A 21,119-nucleotide genomic window follows, 5' to 3' on the forward strand; every position below is an offset into this window, starting at 1 on the left:
GCCGGAACTTTCATATGCTCCTAATTGTTTGTGCCACTGCAGTAACTGTGTTCATGTGTTTTTATTACAAGTGCTTTTATTTTTTCTATACTGCATTTTCCATTACTACACGCATTCCCAGTACCAGAAATCTATGTACAGCAAAACCACTGATTATTGTTGCATTTCTCATTAACATTCTTTACGTATTATTATGTTTTTTTCACTCTGCTCCTTCCCTCTCTCAAATCTAAGTATACCCAGCCACGATTTGACAGTAAACTCATTTCTTCTCATTGTTGCACACTAGTCACTGCAGTAAATCGGACGGGCTAGTCAGTGGATATCTAAGGGCATGTCTGATCTATAAAAATAAATAAATAAATAAATAAGATAAATAAGCGCTAGCATTCCCAAGAAGCTCATTGACATAATTCTGGGTTCAAACTGCCATGATGATAAATAGATATGCAAGATCGTCGGATTCCTAAATTTGTGTGATTATTGCAGTTTGATCATTATTCCAATAAATCCCTTAAAAAGGTCTGAACACACACAAAAAAAAGAAAGAAAGAGAGAAAGAAATGGGTGTCTGTGGGTATTTGTCCGGGGATGAACTGGAGCAAGTTTGAAGTGAACTGCTGGGGAAATACAACAGGGGCACAAAGCTGAAAAATGTTCGTAAGAAAGAAAGAAAAACGAAAAAGAAACAGAAGGGACATAAATAGGACGAGCCAATACAGCACGTCTCCACTCCTAAGGCCTGAACACCGAATAAACCGTGAAATAAGATAAACTCCTAACAATTCCTGCAACGGTTATTGCCTCGACAAATATAGAAAAAAAAATATTATACAGCATAAAAACAAGCCTGAAAACTGTACAGAAGAGAGAGATGGGGAAGCATTCCACATCACTGGAACCTGGAAACTGGGAAAAAATCGTAGCAGTTCTGTTCTATGGACTTTCCACCTATGTAGCCTATTCTCTTTTTGACCTTGCTTGACTTTACGTCGTAATACTGTACCATCCTCAGTCAAAATGTTCTGTCTTTCGTGACGTTTCTCTTTTCTATTTCTCTCCGCGATGTTCTTCGAGTTGGAATTAAAATCGTAAGGGGGTAAGGAGAATATAATATGAAAAAGGGTTCACCAGAGGGAACAGATTAATTGGGAGTGTTTCTAAACCACATTTTCCGCAGCTCCGAACAAAACCGTATATGATCCTGTGGTTATTATAGCAAATGAAATAGAAACAAGCACGATCGTAGACCGTGTACCTGCGTCGTGCCTTCGTAATAGTCATCTGGCATAACATTCATCTGACGTCACCGTCAAAAGAATAAATACTGAAATGGTCAATGACTTTGCTTATTAGGCCATCACCTGTTCAGGTCGTTCACATTTATTCAGATTCAAAAAGGTCATATGAGGAACATTCAAATCGAATAAGGCCCATTCGGGTCATTTACGTTCATTAACGTAGTCAAGAAGGGCGCCCTCACGTGGTGGCATAGATATGATCAGCAATGGAGCTGCCCGGTTATACAAACGTCCTTCTTACCCCTCCCTGTTCCTCGAGAGAAGGATGGTGGCCAGCCAGAAGGGCAAGTCTGGCATACAATCCACTGGGTTCATGTCCAGATGAACTTGAGGTATCCACTGCTACCACTACTACTACTACTACAACTACAGCTACTATTATTGCTACTGCTACTGCTACCGTTGCAGCTAACGTCACCACCGCCGCTGCTGGTCCTGAGTTCATTCATTAATTCCATTCATGCATATTCAACGTATCAGAGAATCTAGGACGCGTGCAGAGGGTGGCGCAGGATGGGCTGGAATGTGTCAATAGGGTAAGATCGAGGTATGCTACGGGAAGAATATCCTGTGGAAACGAATCAGGTGGAAGTCAAAGGTGAAACAGGAAAAAAAAGAAAGAAAGAAAGAGAAATGAGTAAATTGGGATGAATCAATGGTAGTTAGTGGTGAGCTAGTCTGGGCGCGACAACACCATAACCAGGGCCGATGGGCGTTGTGTAAGGTGATGTTGGCAGATGCAATACACACACACACACACACACACACACACACACACACACACACACACACACACACACACACACATTGCAATATTTCGGGGTAAGGGTTACCGAAACTTTTGGGAGAAAGTGTATGAATGGACAGAATGAGCGAAGATGGCGGTGGGCGATGATGCAAGGTGGGACAAACACACCTGATGAATGACTGACGTTGTTGACAAGGGGAACGCATTTCTCATAACACCTGTACTCCGGTGGATTTTACTAACACGTGATGACTGTATTTACCTTAGAGCACTCTTATGAAGTGAAGGACTAAATCAAAGCTGTATACAATTTGTGCTCGTACAGTTCGAAAACCCTCTCCACAGCTGAATAGCATTATCTGGAGGCAGCAAGATTGAAACACGAAAATACTTCATCTGACTGAAGGGGTAAAAACTTCAATGGAGCGGATAGGGAAGAGAATGGGTGGCTTGGGATAAGATAATGGTGTTCGTGGATACTGTGGCAAGGCTGGTGTCAGTCATTCTGTGAAATGGACCTTGTAGGTCGGATGGTATGGCCGGGGAGATGATTTATTGATAAACTGCCTCCAGTACAACAACATCAACAAGAAATTCATAACGCGTTGCTTCACACGGGGCAGGAAAAATGGGCCTTATCATAGTGTGAGGAATGATAACCTTCAGATCGTATTCTTCCTTCACCTTTCACACAACTTCATATTATTCTCTCTCTCTCTCTGTCTCTCTCTCTCTCTCTCTCTCTCTCTCTCTCTCTCTCTCTCTCTCTCTCTCTCTCGTTCCTTTCACCGTCCACCTTACTCCTCAGGTACCCAGAATGAAATATGGCTATCCCGGGAAACCTGCTGGAAATGCAGTTGTTGGCGAGTAACACAATTCATAGTTTCACCGTGAAGAAAAACGGCGTTCTATAATTCATGTGGGGTCATAAACACAAAGGTTATACAGCAGAAATACATATGAGGGAAACAAGTTGGTGGCTGTTTTGTATCAGTATCCAGATATTAGAACGGGAGGGAAAGGTAAGCGAGTGGAGAAAACAGACTGGAAGATCATTAGATGGGATTAGGGTGATGGCGGAGAAAATGAAGATTAAAACATAAAATACACATACTGACGAGAACCATATGCAACACTGGTGAATGGGGAATAAATCACACACTGTACCTTTTTCCTTTATCAAACGGATATTAAACAAATATATACCATTACTATACGTTGCATGGTGCAGTTCTAATGCCTTCAAAACCGCTGTAAGTGGATATATCTTTGGGATGAATTCTGTAGATGCAACCGGCCTATGTATGGCCCGGCCTCCACTATAGGTTGAAGAAATCTTCAAACGAACGAACAAACTGTAGATGCAGTATAACAACAGCAGTCAAATGATATTCTAGATTTCTGTTCTCATATGTTGTCATGTATCATTCTCAAATTCATAAATAAAACTGAGACGAATTTTAAACTCCAAGTGTTCAGTGTCGAAAATTTCAACATCTCAGTAATGTCACACATGGTAAAAATGTTTAAAACAAGCACAAAACTAATAAGCAGGTGCGGGACCATCGGGAAATTGGTATCAGGTTCCGCTAAAGTCTACAGGAGTGAAGCACTTCGCGTCTGAAAGACCTTGAGGTGTGACTGACGAACAGGGCCACTTGAGTTACTGTACTGATTAATATTTGTAACTAAAGACATCAAAACTATATTCGCCTAGGAGATAAGACAGGCCATGAGAGAGAGAGAGAGAGAGAGAGAGAGAGAGAGAGAGAGAGAGAGAGAGAGAGAGAGAGAGAGAGAGAGAGAGAAGGTAGGTTAGTAAGTCGAAAGGTAAAAAGCATAAACGAAATAACCAGTATCATTTTGTTTAGCTTTGCCTCCTTTTCCTGTTTGTGATGCTTGTTAAGCTAAATGGGTTTGCACTCCCCTATGACTTTATTACTTACATAAAAAGAAGGGAACTTAATCGATATTTCATAGGGTTAATCGTCTCACATTTAACATCCATCTGGTGAAGAACAGTGAACATCACCCATCCACTGATCAACCTACTTATCTGCATTTAATTCCTTTTTGTCACACGCAACGCTTAACTGCTCCTTCATGTTTTTATGTAACCTTTCCACCGACACCAATATTCCCTGGCTTTCCTAGACCCATCTACTGATTACAGTAACTGTCATTCCCATCTAATTAACCATTTTTTGTACTACATATGCATCGTACAGGCCATTTCCTGAGATGTGCAGCTATTTACAGGTAAGAAAATCTCTTGGGATAAAGGAGCCTCAGGATGTTTCTTTTTGTATGTGTCATGAAATAATCTGCATTGTTTTATTAACAAATTTTGTACAGTCAAAACAGCTATACACAAAGCTGAGTGTTTGAAATAGGTAGCTAAATATTTTAGCCATCATCCTATCCAACCATGGTAACTTTACCTAACTTTATCTCTTCTAATTTATCGGTACTAATGAAGTTTTTGTGCACTCTCTTTTTACCCATTCTGTAATTACAATGTATGGGAAATCTAAAGCTGGTGAAAAATACAAACCTAACCATTTAATACTAACCTAATTCTGATATCTGCATTTTCTGCTATGTAAATTAGTATTGTATATATAGTCTTATTATAAACTATATACATATTTAACCTCAGACAGGGTGGGAAAGTATTACTGCACCCAGTAAAGTACTGTGACTTTCATTGTTAGCAACCACTGAAGCTGCTACATGAATTATCTATAACACACACTTGAACTGCATGTGATATACTTCAAGACACACCCCATTAAAAAAAAAATGCAATTTATGTAATTACTTTCCAGTGCCAATACTGCCACAAACATACTGTAGTGGTCGACTAGACTGAGACAGAAGCTTATACTCATCCCCTCAAATGTGGTTACTACAACACTGAGCTGGCTAAAACACAAACTCTGATATTGTTGCCGTTTCAAAAATCTATTGAGAAACTCCACAGGTAGTCTGAAATCAGCTTCAGGGCACAATTTATTATCATATTATGATATCAAATTGTGCTCTGAAGTTATGGTAACTCCAAATAATACGAAGTATGCGTCAAGTCTCCACCTTTCAGCACGCCAGAAGTTTTGCTTACTCGTATTCGCTACAGAAATGTTTAATCTTGTCAAATTTTTTCATCAGCACTGGATATCTCATATATGTTAGCCTGCCAAGGAAAATTTTAATCTCAAATTATTCAGTGTTTAGAAATGGAAAACCCAGTTATCGTATTTAAGAATATTTAAGTTTGTTAAACGAAAGGGGGGTCTCTAGCAGTGTTTAACCTCCGGTCTCATTCCAGTACTGTTATACGCTACAACCAGCTGACGATCACCTGCCATAAACGGCAAATTTATTTATGGCATGAAACACGGCAATACTGGCGTTTAGTTTTTACAGTAGGTCCATTATGGCCATACTACAAAAACTTAAACTATATATATATATATATATATATATATATATGTGTTTGTTTATTTGTATCCCTATCTCTCTCAGGTCAGATGCATAAAAGAAAATGAATTTTTAGCTTTCCTTTAACCTGTTCCATTCGATCTACATACAATGTGCTTTCCTTTTATTAAAATAATAATGTTAGACTGTGCATGTCTGTGTTTGCACGTCTCTTTCATGAGAACGGTAATAGATATCTACCTAATTTTGCATTAGGTCTGGGTAAGTCCAGGGAGTGTCAGAAAAACACCAAATAAAAATTTAGGGGATTGTGCGTAACGGGACGGCGAGAAATCGAAAATCATGACTCGACAAATTATGCAAAAATAATTTTTTCGATTTTTTGGTCAGAGCTGGCCATTGTGGGCTTAACCTCTAGTGGCCGGGTGATGCTTTTATCCGACACAAAGTTTGTGGACCGGGAACACCAGGTGACGGTTATAGCTGCACTTGATTTCGACCCATTGTTTGAAGCAGCTGCCAATTTATCTCATCATCAAAGGGTGTTGGCATACTCCCACCTTCGCACTGGAGCATGACTCAATCTCTCCCGCACCCTGGCAAGGTGTAGTACAATGTCTTCAGGATCCTCCTCATCCAATTCCATCTCCATCGCCCGTGGCCCCATTGCTTCTTCCACTCCAGCCAAACGCCTGCTGAAGGATGAGAGGAAAGGGCTTAGTGACAGTGCTATAGAACTTGTACTGGGGGATACTGTGTATACGCGAGCAATTGTGGTGAACCTTTCTCTGAAAACAGGCGGCGTTATCACGTTGAGAGCAAGGTGTCACATGCGTCCACCCCTGCTCCCTCAGACACGTCGGATAAGGACCCAGATTCGCTTCAGGAGACTGGAGAGACGTACAACGGTGACGCTTTTGTTACTGAAGAAGAGAAGGACACGCCAGAAAGTGTGGAATGTGAAGGAGATGGAGGTGACAATGGCAGTCTTACATTAACGCCGCTGCTGCATCTCTCCACCACTCTCCAAGCAAGAAAGTCACTGCCCCTCACCGTCACGACCTTCATCACCACCACCTAGCATGAAGGGCCATTTCCTCACAACCTGGCCCTTCATATTATGTGAGGGTAACGAGGTCGGCGGCACCAACAAGGAAACATGGCAAACCAGCATCACTGCAGGGAGTCCCTGCTTCAGGTGAGTCATCACACGTGTCCTCCCCCACCTCCACCTCTCCTTCTCCCCCCCCCCCTCGCCCGTGGCGGTGGGCGTGCACATGGTCGTTGGCATCCTTGTGATGCGAAGAGGCACCTTATTCCTGCTGGATCACGCCCAAGCAGCCCTGGCGTCGGCAGGCTTCACACTTTTGTGTGGGACAAGGGTGAAGGCGTCCAGCCTACCCCACCTGCCTTTGATGCGATTGGGGCAGGTGATCAGAGGCAGCTCCTGAGGGCAGGAGAACCAACCATCTTGTTCGTTTTTCAAGCAATATTAACGTCGACAATAATATTATGCAGTACCTGGTGGAGGAGATAAGCTTTCACCAGGCTGTATCTTTTCGATGGCTTAACCCTATTCGGTGCAACCCGTATCATTTTTGATACGCCCTAACTAATTTTTACCAATAAACTCTAGTTTGTAAGCAATGCATGGTCTCACGATTGTTTTCTTGTTAAATTACTGGAAACATGACAAATGGTGATTCTGAGCGAAAAAACTGGGTTGAAACGAGCGTTTTCTCTAAAATTAACGATTTTTCCTCGTGGAGAGCGCTAAACAAAAAGAAAACGCTCGAAGATGAGTGGAATATCTGGGACCTTAGCCTACGCAAGCCTAACGGGCATCAACACAGCTTCCAGACGTACGATACGTTTCCTATTTTCATTAAAACTACTTTATTTTCTATGTATTATTCATTGTTCGTACTTTATGACTCCTCATACCTAGTGAAATAGTTATTTCATGCACTAATTTTATTATCTATGTATTATTCATTGGTTTTTCTCTATGACTTCTCATACCCAATGAAATGGTTGTTCGTACACATACACACAGATACACGTATGTGCATTGTATTGTGCACACAGATACACACACGTGCATTGTAATGTGCACACACACACACACACACACACACACAAACCTCGCGAATCTCGTGTAGGCGTGCTGACGGTGCTGGACAGGGATGTTCTACGTACGATAATTATCGTATTTGTACTATAATTTGGGGTGCTTGTACGATGTACGATATCACATTCAAAATATACGATAATTTTTGTCTATCCCAGCTTCTCTAGATATTTTTTTATATATTCCCGCCAAAGGTTCATTGTGCCCACACCCCAGTAACCCACGCTTCCCCTAAGTCACTCATGAAATTCCTTTCCCCTCCCAGTCCCATGGGAGGTCAGGGCCAAGCCCGGCCGACCCCATAAATGTCAAGGACTTAGAAGTTCAAACTTTACTTGGTGCTTGGTAGTGCCACTACCAAGTTTTCAGCAAAGTAAATTTAACAAAAACAAGAATAAGGAATAGACTGGCAACAAGAACAGTAAATGCGAGCCTCCTAGCATCAAAGAATCAGGCATGTCTTGCTCAGCATTTAAACCAACAAATGAAATGCTAAACAGAATGAACAATCAGACTTTGTATTCAGAGGAGTGTGAAGAAAGTGAAGCAGGCCTATGTATCCCATCGGACTCGGAATGAAAATGCAATAAATGAAAATGTTGACGCTAATATTTTTAAGAACAATCATTTTTTCTGCATGACTAAGTTCAATAAGTAATTTCATTGTACCATAAAATACCTATGAATTAAAAATGAACAATTTATTCATTGTTTTAACTGAAAATTTACCTGTACGATAATTCTAGGTTAAGATACGATAATTTTCATGCTACGGTACGATATATTGGGTCGCTGGGCAGAACATCCCTGGTGCTGGACGACGGTTACTCGGTTAGTTAGGCATTAATTAGGGGACGGGGTGGATGTGTTGACGGACGTAGTCATGGCTCTTACTTTCGACTATGTTGACGACCCAGTCGAAGATTACTTGGAAGAGGTAGTTGGCGATGATGATGATGATGACCTTGCCTTGGATAGAGTAGCTGAGGGCGACGATGAAGATGAGGATCAGAATGATGACAAAATGAAGAAGAGTGGGTACCACTCAGAAACAGAAAGCCACTGGTGAAAAATAGATTAATCAGTTCTTTGGACCAGTGCTTGAACAAACATAATTATGACGAATTTGTCCTGCCACACGAGCTCAGGGAATATACCTGCATTTTAGAGAAACCCCGGAGAAAATTAGATATCGGTAAGTCAATAATATGGACCAATCATACAGAAGGTAGGCCTGTTGAGAAGGTATTGCCTAGTGAAGGATGTTTTGTTAGGAGAGGCAAGGTCAGCTAATACAGAAATAATGGCATGGGAGTTGTTTATAACATCTAATATGATTGATGGTATTGTAACCCATGCTAACACAAGGCATAATTACCGAAATTTCTAATACTGACAGTGCTGAAATACCAACACACGTCAAGATGACTGATGCCATAGAATTGAAAAGCTTTTTTGGCCTGCTCTATCCAAGAGGTTTGTTGGGACAAAATAAATATTGCTATAATCGTCCCTTCATGGAAGGGTTTGGTCACCCAATATTTGGAGCCGTCATGTCAGTAAAACGATTTGGTTTCTTACATGCCAACATGACTTTTAACAACATTGATACCAGACACCAGAGATGGGTACACGATCAACATTGATACCAGACACCAGAGATGGGTACACGATCAACATTGATACCAGACACCAGAGATGGGTACACGATCAACATTGATACCAGACACCAGAGATGGGTACACGATCAACATTGATACCAGACACCAGAGATGGGTACACGATCAACATTGATACCAGACACCAGAGATGGGTACACGATCAACATTGATACCAGACACCAGAGATGGGTACACGATCAACATTGATACCAGACACCAGAGATGGGTACACGATCAACATTGATACCAGACACCAGAGATGGGTACACGATCAACATTGATACCAGACACCAGAGATGGGTACACGATCAACATTGATACCAGACACCAGAGATGGGTACACGATCAACATTGATACCAGACACCAGAGATGGGTACACGATCAACATTGATACCAGACACGATCGGTTTGCAGCAATCAGGGAGCTTTTTGAACAGTTCAGTAATTGTTGTTGCTCAGTGTTAGAGCCAGGTGGCTTCTTGACCACTGATGAAACGTTGTATGGGTGCAGAACACAAATAGGGTTCAGACTACAATAAGAGCAAACCCGTACTCTACGGTCTCCAATATAAATCTATTAATGCTGTTAGATATCCATTTACCTTTAGGACAGCTGTATATTCAGGTAAACCTGGAGAGCCAGGACCACACTACATACGCGGTACAGTCCCAACAGTGAAAGCTCTGGTAAGTCAGTCACAAGCCTCAATCGACCTTAGAGGTAGGATTATTAGCCTGGATAGATTGTACACCAGTATAGAGTTACTGGAGTGGCTTCAAACACAAGGTATCTCAGCCTTAGGTACTATAGATTCTATTAGGAAAGGCATACCACCAGAGAAAAAGACAGTCACAGAAAGGGAAGATAGGTCATACCAAGTTATCTGGAAGAAACACGGGGAGGAAATGACACTGAATCCTATGTAACACCCACCAAAAGCAAAGGTAAGAAAAATGTGTTTCTTCTGAGCACAGTTTCCCCTATATTAGGCATTACCAAGGATGATGATTTGGAAAAAAAATAAAAAAAAAAAGCTATATTTAAATTGTATGATTTCACTAAAGGAGGCACTGACATTATGGATCAGAGAATAAGTTTTCATACAGTACACTAAATCTAGAAGATGGACGGTGAATGCCCTTGGCTACATTGTCGACACTGCCAGAGTATATTCACAGACAATTTATTCGTTATATATTAATCAGGACCCAAGAAAAATTGCTTCAATCTCCTATGGCTGGCAGTTAGTGAAGGCATTGTGTAATCTGCAAATTGAAAGAAGAAAAGTTCAGGCTTGTGGTTTAACCAGGAATACAATAGCTAAGATGAATCTGATGCTCGGACAGGGAGATGTAGAGGAGGCCGTCCCAGAAGTAACACAGAATAGGTCAGGCAAGCGGCACAAGTGTCATTCATGCCTGGAGTCTCTTTATGGTCCAGGATACACTCAGAATCGCCCTAAAGCAAAATCGTCAACGAAACAATGTCAAGTATGTCACAAGCACACCTGTGATCAGCATTGAAATAAAGTATGTATGAAATGCTATAGGTACATGCCCAATCAGTGAAAGTCTTGTTTTGGAAATTAAGAATGAATATGCATGTCTGTGAATATAGATTATGACTGAGTTTACGTTATATACGGATTATATTTTTATTTAAAAATTTCCTTATATGATAGATGTAAATAGAGATATGGAAGGTGAGGATCTTGCAGCATAAGAATCCTCCAGCTTACTTATATTATTTGTAAGTGTAGAGTAAAAAGGATGTTCGAGTGCGTAGGATCAAATACCGCCGGAAAATACATAGGACATAGGCATGGGTAGCCCCAAGTTAACGGTTACTACTCTTTCGACCTGTGACGGGCTGTGGGTCACTGAGGGCCCTGTTAGTTAATTGGCACCCGGGATCTTTTTAACTTACCAGGGGTCGATGCTGCAGGGGGTGGATCAGTGAAATGAAGCATGGTCTCGCAGTGTAGAGAAGAAGCTGGGGCCTGATTGACTGCTGTCTCCCTTGAAAGCGCCAGGCAAGGCTCTGGACCTAACCCTTCATATCCACACTGTGCCTGTGCATTACCCAGGGAACAGCTTGTTCTCCGGTTAATAGAGATATAGGGTTTAACCAGGAAGCTACAGGCTGCTCTAAGCGATTCAGTAATCCAAAGACTGGCACGTTTCCTGGTTAACAGTCTACTCGTAAGAATTTAATGGTGACCCCGCATGTACGGACCTTTGGCTAGCAGCTGCATTTTCTCGTGGTGACTACTAACAGAGGATCAAGGGACTGACTTCTGGAGAGACTGACTGGCTGACCGACAAAGGTCTCAGTGATAGGCTAGTGATTGACCAGTGGGAAATTACTAATAAACTGACATCAGAAGGACAGTCTACTGACTAATTTGTCGGTATTTTGGGATTGACTGCTCCACTGAATAACTATTGATTTATACTGTATATTGATGATGTTTTGGGTATAACTATTCATAATTGAATATTTGTTATTGCATTGCTCTGAATACTCCTTGGAGCGTAGCATGAGCAGATAGTTACCGTGCCCTTTGAATAATTGGTTATAACTAAATATTTCTCTGTGCCCTTCAATTTTAATTTGCAGTACTCAGATTTAGAAATACCTATATAATATATTGGTGACAACAGATTCAGCCTTCTCAAGGACCTCCTTCAGCTGTAAGGAGTGAGAAGCAGGTAGACCTTTATTATACAACAGAGGGGCAGGCAGAATAGGAGGTAGGTAAGGCACAAGGCTGTTGATGTGGAATTTTGCAATTATTATGCAATATGTATGGCTTTTCAAGCATTTATCTCCCGTACATCTACCGCCTTCTGCATTATGTACCTCCTGTTTTCCCCGGCCCTTTCTCACTCGCCATCCATTTGTATGATAAAGGTCTACCTGTTTCTTACTCCTTAGTTATACGTGAAGTAGGTCCATGAGAAGGTCGAGTCTGTTTTGTTCTCACGAATACCTTATATTTCACACACCAACACAATCCTCACAAACCACCACAGACCTCACACACGAGCACAATCCTCACACACCACCACAGTCCTCACTCACCAACCCAGTTCTCACACACCAACGCAATCGTCACACACCACCACAGTCCTCACACACCAACACAGTCCTCACACACCACCAGTCCTCACACCACCACTGTCCTCACTCATCAACACAATCCTCACACACCACCACAGTCCTCACACACCAACACAGTCCTCACACCACACGTGTAAAATTAATTAATAAGAATAATCTTTTACTTCTATAAATTCATTATTATATAGTTGTAATGACATTTGAAAAATAAATAACTACTTTCTAAAGGGAGGAGGTTGGGGAAAGTGGTTGGTGGGATACATGGCGAGTTGGGTCCTCGTCCCGTATCCTGGTTACACACTTTTTGAGTGTGGCTGGAACTCGCTTAGCTAAATATTATATTCAGTCATTAGAAAGAAATATATGGTAGTGCCCCTCCCCGTAAAACAAATAACTCAGAGTCAAATGGCCATCCCTTACGGGATTATGGCGTCTGGCAATAGATAGATAGATAGATAGATTCTCATCATCATCATTATGAACTTTCCATTTTTAGTCCACAGCAGGACTGGACTCTTCACTTAGGGAGGTTTTAGTCAGGAAGCCCTAACCCACGGCCCTGCACAGTTGTTGACTTTATACACGGGTTTTATTCGCTCCCGTGTAGAGCACAGCTGTCATGTGTGGGGAGGCTCCCCACACAGTTCTTTTCAACAGGATGGAGTCGGAGACTTTTCGTCTCATTAACTTTCCTCTTACTGGCTCCCTTCAACCTCTGTCTCTTCGCGGCACTGTTGCATCATTGTCTCTTTTCTGTCGCCACTTCAATGGTCACTGCTCCTCTGAACTGTCTGCTTGCATCCCTCCACCACCACGGCAGGCACGCAGCACCCGTCTTAGCAACAAACTCAGTCCTTTTCTTTCCAACTCTTTAATGCAAGAGTTAACCGTTGCTCCAGTCATTCATGTATGCAACAGGTCAACTCTGGAATTGTCTCCATCTCTGTTTTTTTTTACTGCCTACGGTCTCCAGTCTTTCATACACAGTGTGTCCAGGCATCTCGAAATGAACTGATCTTGAATTTGGCTCTGCTGTCGTTTTTTTCTTGGAGGGAGCAATTTGTAGGTCCTGCCCGTTGGTTCCTTCTTTCTTGCATAAAAAAAAAATACTTGCATGTATAACCAGATATTATTTACATGCTTACATTATTAGATTTCCTTGACTAAGAGCTACCTCTCCATCAACTAGTCTACCTAGTAGTAAATCCACTGAAAGTGGGTTTAGGAGTTATGAAGGTGAGGAAGAAAGGGAGAGTATTAGCGGTGGCGAGTGAGTGAGAGAGATGGTGGTGAGAAAAAAGCGGTGGTAGTGAGACGGAGAGTATGGTAGAAGGGAATATAGTGGTGAGTGTGAGGGTGATGGAGGGAGGGAAGGTGGTGGTGAGGAAGATGGGAGGTGATGAGTGTTAGGGAGGAAGGGTGGTGATGATGATGAGGAAGATGTGTAAGCTATCAACTTCCATGTTATGGACGGTGTGTGTGTGAGAGAGACAACAGTAAACGGTTTATTGATACTGCAGCCCTCAGACTGAAAATATAGCCTACGGCTTTGATATATGGCAAACATGATAAGTGTTGGTGAATGGTAAAATATTTTATCATTTGATATTTACATTAATTTTAAATTTGATAATGGTTGAACGTGTGTGTGTATGTGTGTGTGTGTTTCAGTGCGCGCGGGTGCGGTACGATATGTTTGGCGGCGCTTGCCTTGCAACGGCGCCAACGTGTCCGAATGCGTTCCTTTTACTTCGTCAAACCCAAGATCGAGAAAACACCAGGTCAACGCATACGCACATTTCCGTTAGATCAAGGGGAGGATTTTTCTCTATCTCGCTCTCTCTGGTTTTCTGTTTATAATTCAGCGGGAACTATACTATTTGTGATGGAGGAGTCAACTCTATATATATATATATATATATATATATATATATATATATATATATATATATATAAAATAGCCATATATATATATATATATATATATATATATATATATATATATATAAAATAGCCTAATATATATATATATATAAAATAGCCTGATATATATATATATATATATATATATATATATATATATATATATATATATATAACTCCATCTCCCAATCTCCTTGATTATCTTCCTTTGTTCTTTTCAGTTACTAAGTAAGCATGAGATTACACTTTACTCTATTTGCCATACCCTGATTTGACGGATTTCTGATTTGCCTGTCACTTGGAGAGAGAAAAAGAGGCTGTATGACTCCTCCACTTAAGGACCATAAAGATGTGTATGTCTAATCATCCTCCTTCTCACCCTCTTGGCCACTCTCCGTGAAGGGAGAGAAGGGACGCATGTTTGATAGTTCTCAGCATATTTATCCAATTTTTCTTATAATTCTTTCACTCACACACACACACACACACACACACACACACACACACACACAAGGTAGGGAAGGAGGGATGGGAGGTAAGAAGGTATGAGAGAGAGAGAGAGGGGGAGGGGGCCCATTTGCAGTTGTCGACCGGCCTTCCCCCCATTTAATACTTATACACTTATCTTCCCTAGTCAAATTTATATTACAATGGGAAATTACCTGTAGAACCTCATTTTTTGATGGGGGGGTAGAATGACAGTTTTTTTTTTATCCTCTTTGGCATTTCCAAGATATTATTGCCTTTTGACACACACACACACACACACACACACACACACACACACACACACACATGGTTATCATCGACTATTCATATTTTAGTAAGGCAAAATTAGGTAGGCTATATGGTAGGTACACTGTAATAGTAATACCATAACAAGGGCATAGGCTAGCCAGGAAAATGAATGGGGGGGGGGGGCAAGAAATTTACACTGGTAGCCTTGCATCACTGAATGATTTATTGGCAAATTAAATTACAAATACTATACAAGCTTACCGGTGTACAGTAATTCTAATAAATATTGTGGAAATTTAATAATGTAGATTAAACTAAGGTAGAGACAGCTTTGATGCTTTATTGCCTGTTTTGTGAATTGGGGGGAGACTATGGCCCCCCCCCCTCTGGCTATGCCCTTGTCCCATAGTATGCTGTAATATGAAATGAAACAAGGAGTGTAAACATTTCTACTTTATTTCATCCTCATCAGGGTGAATTAACAATCAGAGTAACAAAGAATTCCAACTAAGCCCCCCCCCCCCCATTCACACAGCACAGAACTGAAGGGAACTATGTCATACCTATAAAGCCCTAACACAATGTTCCTCTCCCATGTATTGAAATAATCCTCGGTGTGGCTTCATTTTCTTAAAATCAAGTCAAAGGAGTGCCAAACTAGTTTCATTTAACTAACCATTCACTACCTTATCAAATAAAATTCAGTAAATTATACATTTTTTGCTGAGTACCTACAGAAATAATCTTGGCCATCATAACAAGTCCATAGTATATACAGGCTACAGGAAGTAGCCAGTGAAGCTCACTCTTTTAAACCTAGTACAAGTATTTTAACTTTCACTTGCAAAATTACAAGCGTTATCCTATATTGTCTTACACATAAAATAGTGATTAGATAGATTGAGACAAATGAATAAAAGTTTTCAATTATCTTACTAACTTGCACATCTTAGAATTTACTTTTCTTTGCATGTTGTTCCTCTTCATATTATCATTTATTCTACGTATGCGGAAGAAAGTGCGGCAGCGTACATAAAATGATACAACTTCATCTGGCAGATCAACATACTTCTTTATCTCTTGTGCCAAAATACTGATTGCTCCTTCTCCTGGTTTGAGACTGCATCCTCCATGATAGCAATCAAATAGTTTGCCCATGATCTTTAGTTTCTTTAGGAACTCATCGTTTGGTTTCATTAGCCTTTCACTTTGTCTGCTCACCTTATCTATCCATGATGTCTTCTCATTCTTCAAGAACTTTGAACCAAGCTGATGTTGAGGAAACTTCCTGGCAATATAGCCACCAAAGTATGCAGGGCCTTGTTCATGTGTAGCATTTTCGAGAGTGCCACCCAAGTCAATCTCCTCCTCCATGTCCTCACTGAGATCTTCCTCATTAGTAACACAAGCAATTAAGGACATAGCTGAGAGGCAAAGCTCTTTATCTAAAGTGCTGTCACTAGATGGTGCCTCTTTATGTGTTTTAGAAGAACTTGAGGAAACACTTGTGATGCAATTTTCCTTGCTCCCATAAGGCTGCTGTCTTTTCCCATGAGGTATGACCGAATACGATACTTTATCGACACAGGAGAAGGATGATCATACGTCCCTCCAATCTGTCGCAGAAAGGCAAAGAAATGCTCAACAACATCCTGGTTGAGTTTGTGTGTCATGATGAAAGTGATATTGTATTTTGCTTTTACCAAGGAATACAGTTCTGTCAAAGATTTGGATGATATTATTATGCCTTTCTGGAAATTTAGTAAATGTCTTTTACCACACACATGCATTTGATTGATTGTATCAAGCATCTGTTCAATTACATTCTTTTGCCTTTCTGTCTCTCCATATGCTGATTTGGACATCTTCTTATCAAATAACATCCTTGAATTGAACAAGTCAAACCAACTATCCACAAGTGCTATGAACTGACTTGTAGCACTCCAGTTTTTGCTTTGCAAGAAGCCTCTTTCACCGAAGTAACTTAGGGCTTTAGAAGTTTGGCCTGAGAGAAGTTGAACTGCTAGCTTAACATTCATTCTTTGTGAACCTCTGACCTCAATATGTTTCTCAGTCAAATCGTATGTTGTCCTGATATCAGTTTTACTTTGACTCAACAACTCTCTGACACAGACACTGTCAATCACTTTCCCATCCTGCAGTACAAATTCATCATCAAGAAAGTGATTGCGTATCAACTTCATTAAATGAGAAGCATCAGCGAAAACATGCACTTTCCTATTAGAATCTGCAGGGTTGATAAAATATGATGTTTCCATGCTTACATTCAAGGATTTCCACAAACTCATGTTTGAGGGGCCCAGATCATTTACAGTAGCTACATTTGGAAATCCAGCAGCTTCCATGTGATTGATTAAATTAAACAGAATGTCCTTGGTCATTGGGATGTCATAATCATAATAAATTAATTGCTTCCAAGATCCTGCTAAACCTCTCACCATAACACACTGAACATTTCTTTTGGGGTCATAAAGGTGGTCAGCTGCCTTGCCGTAAGACCATTCTTTTGCTACGCTACACTCATCAAATGAGAGAACAGAGACACGGTCACGCTCTGTCATAGACATGGTCTTCTCTTTAAGGAAGGCTAAAACATCAATTAATATGCCAGGTTCAACATTTAATTTAGCTGTTCTACGATTAAGTGTCGATATTGATGGCAGAGGAATATTCCACTTATTCCTGACAAATTTGTAGGCTTTTGTACTTAAGTTCTTTAGTGAAAGTGCATGGCTAATGTCCTCATTCAGCCATCGGTGACCTTTTTTTACTATTGAATACACAATCAATCTGCGAGGGTGACATGTAGGCACTGAGTTGAGTTTTAATCTTATTAAAACTTATTGATGAGTTATGCAAATTTTGCTTTAACCTTTTGATTTCTTCATTCAGAGACTTAATCTGATTATCTTTTTCGGCTACGGTTGCGAGGAGAACTTCTTTTTCATGTCTTATCATTATCACCTGCTCCTCACAACAACTTGATGCAGCACCAGTAGCAGTTGCTTCTTGCACTTGATTGTCTGTAGAAAAATATATCAACAGTTTTTGGGATAACTTAGATACAACCTAGCCTATATTTTACAGTTTCTTGCATACCCTCCCTCCCAAAATTCACTCACCAAACCTATGGGAGCTGCAAGGTGGTGTGTAAATTTGGGAGAGTATGCAAGAAACGGATTCAAAAAGTGAATGTGAACAAGAGTAAAGTTATGGTGATTGAAAGGAACGAGGACACTGAATGTCAAGTGAGGATAGATGATGAGGAAATAGAAAATATGAGGGTATTCAAGTACGTCGGGAGTGTAATGAGTAAAGATGGCAGTTTAAAATATGACTGATCGATTGATTGATAGAAATATCTTCTGGCGCCGCAAGTTTAAAAGATGAAGTGCGAGAGAGTGCAGCAGGGGAGGAAGGTTGCTGGAGCACTGAAAGCTGTGATAAAGAATAGGACAGTGTCAATTTCTTACGGGAGACTTTTCCCTGCACTTTGCTGTTGTGAGGTGCTGTCTGCTAACAAGGGAACATTGCTTGCCTGTGGCAGATGGGTCAGTTGCCCATACTGGCTGGGATAATTCAACAGCAACAACAACTACTATTTTAATAGTAGTAGTATAGTATCATTATTTGTCTATCAGCATTATTTTCATTAATGTTCGTGATTTTAAACATATTAAGTTTTTAGATTCCTTCCTCCTGACAAATTAATTTCAGCTATGATTAAAGTACTTGATATGATATACATACCTGCATCTCGACACTGGTAGGTTTGTGGAAGCTGAAGCTGTGGTTCATCTACTTGTTCCTCTGCCACTTTGCAACTCGATTCACTAGAAAGGTCTGTAAATAAAATAAAAAAATTATCACTATTGTCATGAAGATTTATATTTACAAGTAGATCATGATTTTTTTTTCATTAGCTACATTACCATCATCCTTGTCATCAATATTATGGTTTGTAATCGCATAATTACTATAATCTGTTATGATATCATACATACCTGCATCTCGACACTGGTAGGTTTGTGGAAGCTGGAGCTGTGGTTCATCTACTTGTTCCTCTGCCACTTTGCAACTAGATTCACTAGAAAGGTCTGTAATTATATATATATATATATATATATATATATATATATATATATATATATATATATATATATATATATATATATATATATATATATATATATATATATATATTATCACTATTGTCATGAAGATCTATATTTACTATCAAGATCATGTTTTTTTGTTTTGTTTTTTTCATTAGCTACATTACCATCATCCTTGTCATCATTATTATGGCTTGTAATCGCATAATTACTATAATCTTATTACTATAATCTGTTATGATATCATACATTCCTGCATCTCGATACTGGTAGGTTTGTGGAAGCTGAAGCTTGGTTCATCTACTTGTTCCTCTGCCACTTTGTAACTAGATTCATCAGTATGGTCTGTAAATTAAAAAAAAATCATCACTTGTCATCAACCTTCAGATAATTCACAATCATCATCATTCAGAAATCTATGAATAATCATTTTCTTTTTCAATAGTATGCTAAGCATGAAGCTTATACAGTTAATGATTTACCCTAAAATCGCCTACACGTATAATATGGGGAAGATAGGGAACATTGGCTACCTGCTGGAGAAAAAAAAAATGAATGGGCTAACAGTTATTTCAAATCGGGCTACGCCTATCTCATGCAATGAGTGGATTATTGTTTACATGCTATAAGCCTATACCACAACGTTATATTTAAGCCTAGGCCTACATATGTATGGGGAGTAAGAGGGGGGAAGTGGCAGTGGCAGAAATATATAAATGAATAAATTTAAATTAGGCCAAGCAAAGCTATGATTATATTAATTAATTAATATAGATGTCATGTATTAAATGATATTATCATAATGGCACATGAGATGAAGGAAAGGGGAGACAAAAGTTCAGGGGGGGGGGGACGGACTTCAAATTGCTGCGGTTGTCAGCTCATAAAATGAGTGGATTTTGTGTGTGTGTGTGTGTGTGTGTGTGTGTGTGTGTGTGTGTGTGTGTTCGACTCTGGGCATAGGCTTCACAGTCTGCTATCAAGGCCCAACAGTCCTCCTACATACTATACACCTCTTCATGTATTTGTTGCACAGCTGAACATAATATGTATGGGAAGGAGGGGGCGGGGGGAAATTGCTGTGGCGTCGTGAAAAAACGGTTAGGCATAGGCCTATATTTCAAATTTGGCCGCGGCTAAGCTCAGCTTTCAAGATCCAAATGGGCCGCTGATCTTGATCTACAGTAGGTATTTTATAACTAGAAATAACACATTAAGGGCAAGGAACTTGGGGAGGGGGAGATGAAAAAAAAAATTAACGTTACAACTCTTACCAGCAGATTGTGGAGGGCACAACGTTGGCACTGCATCTTTCTTGAGTTGATGCATATGTCTTGGCACTGTAAGTTTTAATAACTCATACTTTAAATTCCTTACATAGTCAATTTGTCGGAAGTGTAAACTGCAAACTCTGGCAGTTTGAGGCTTTATTTTCAACCGTTTACAAAATATTACCCATCTTTTCTGTGTGGAAATGTCTGTTGGAAACCTATGAAGATGCACTTTATTTTCTTTCCGGTAACATGCTTTACACCCTTTAACACTGCACACATGCACCATAACTTTGATATTGCCTAGGTCGATAAAATCTTGCAATACCCCGCGGCGGAGGATGCACTGTCATCCACCCCATACAGTTTCCTATGACTAACTGATACGTTTCTTTTTTTTTTTTTTTTTTGAAAGATTCCCTGCACATATAGTGCAGGCCGGGCCATACATTAGCCCGGTCAGTGGTGTATGGGCTGATTAAAAAAGAGTAAGTGGGGAGAACAGGACCTGGGGAATGCCCAGCACAAACGTCCTGTCTCCTGACTTTGTGGTGTGTATATATACGTTGCTTGCCTCCGCGCCTTTTATACGTCCTCCGCTACCTGTCACCTGCGCACAACAAGCCAAAATGAGTCGAGAAATG

Source organism: Coenobita brevimanus, chromosome 43, assembly GCF_032717465.1.
Source record: "Coenobita brevimanus isolate Jiangsu-jjx chromosome 43, ASM3271746v2, whole genome shotgun sequence".
In the NCBI taxonomy this organism is placed as follows: domain Eukaryota; kingdom Metazoa; phylum Arthropoda; class Malacostraca; order Decapoda; family Coenobitidae; genus Coenobita; species Coenobita brevimanus.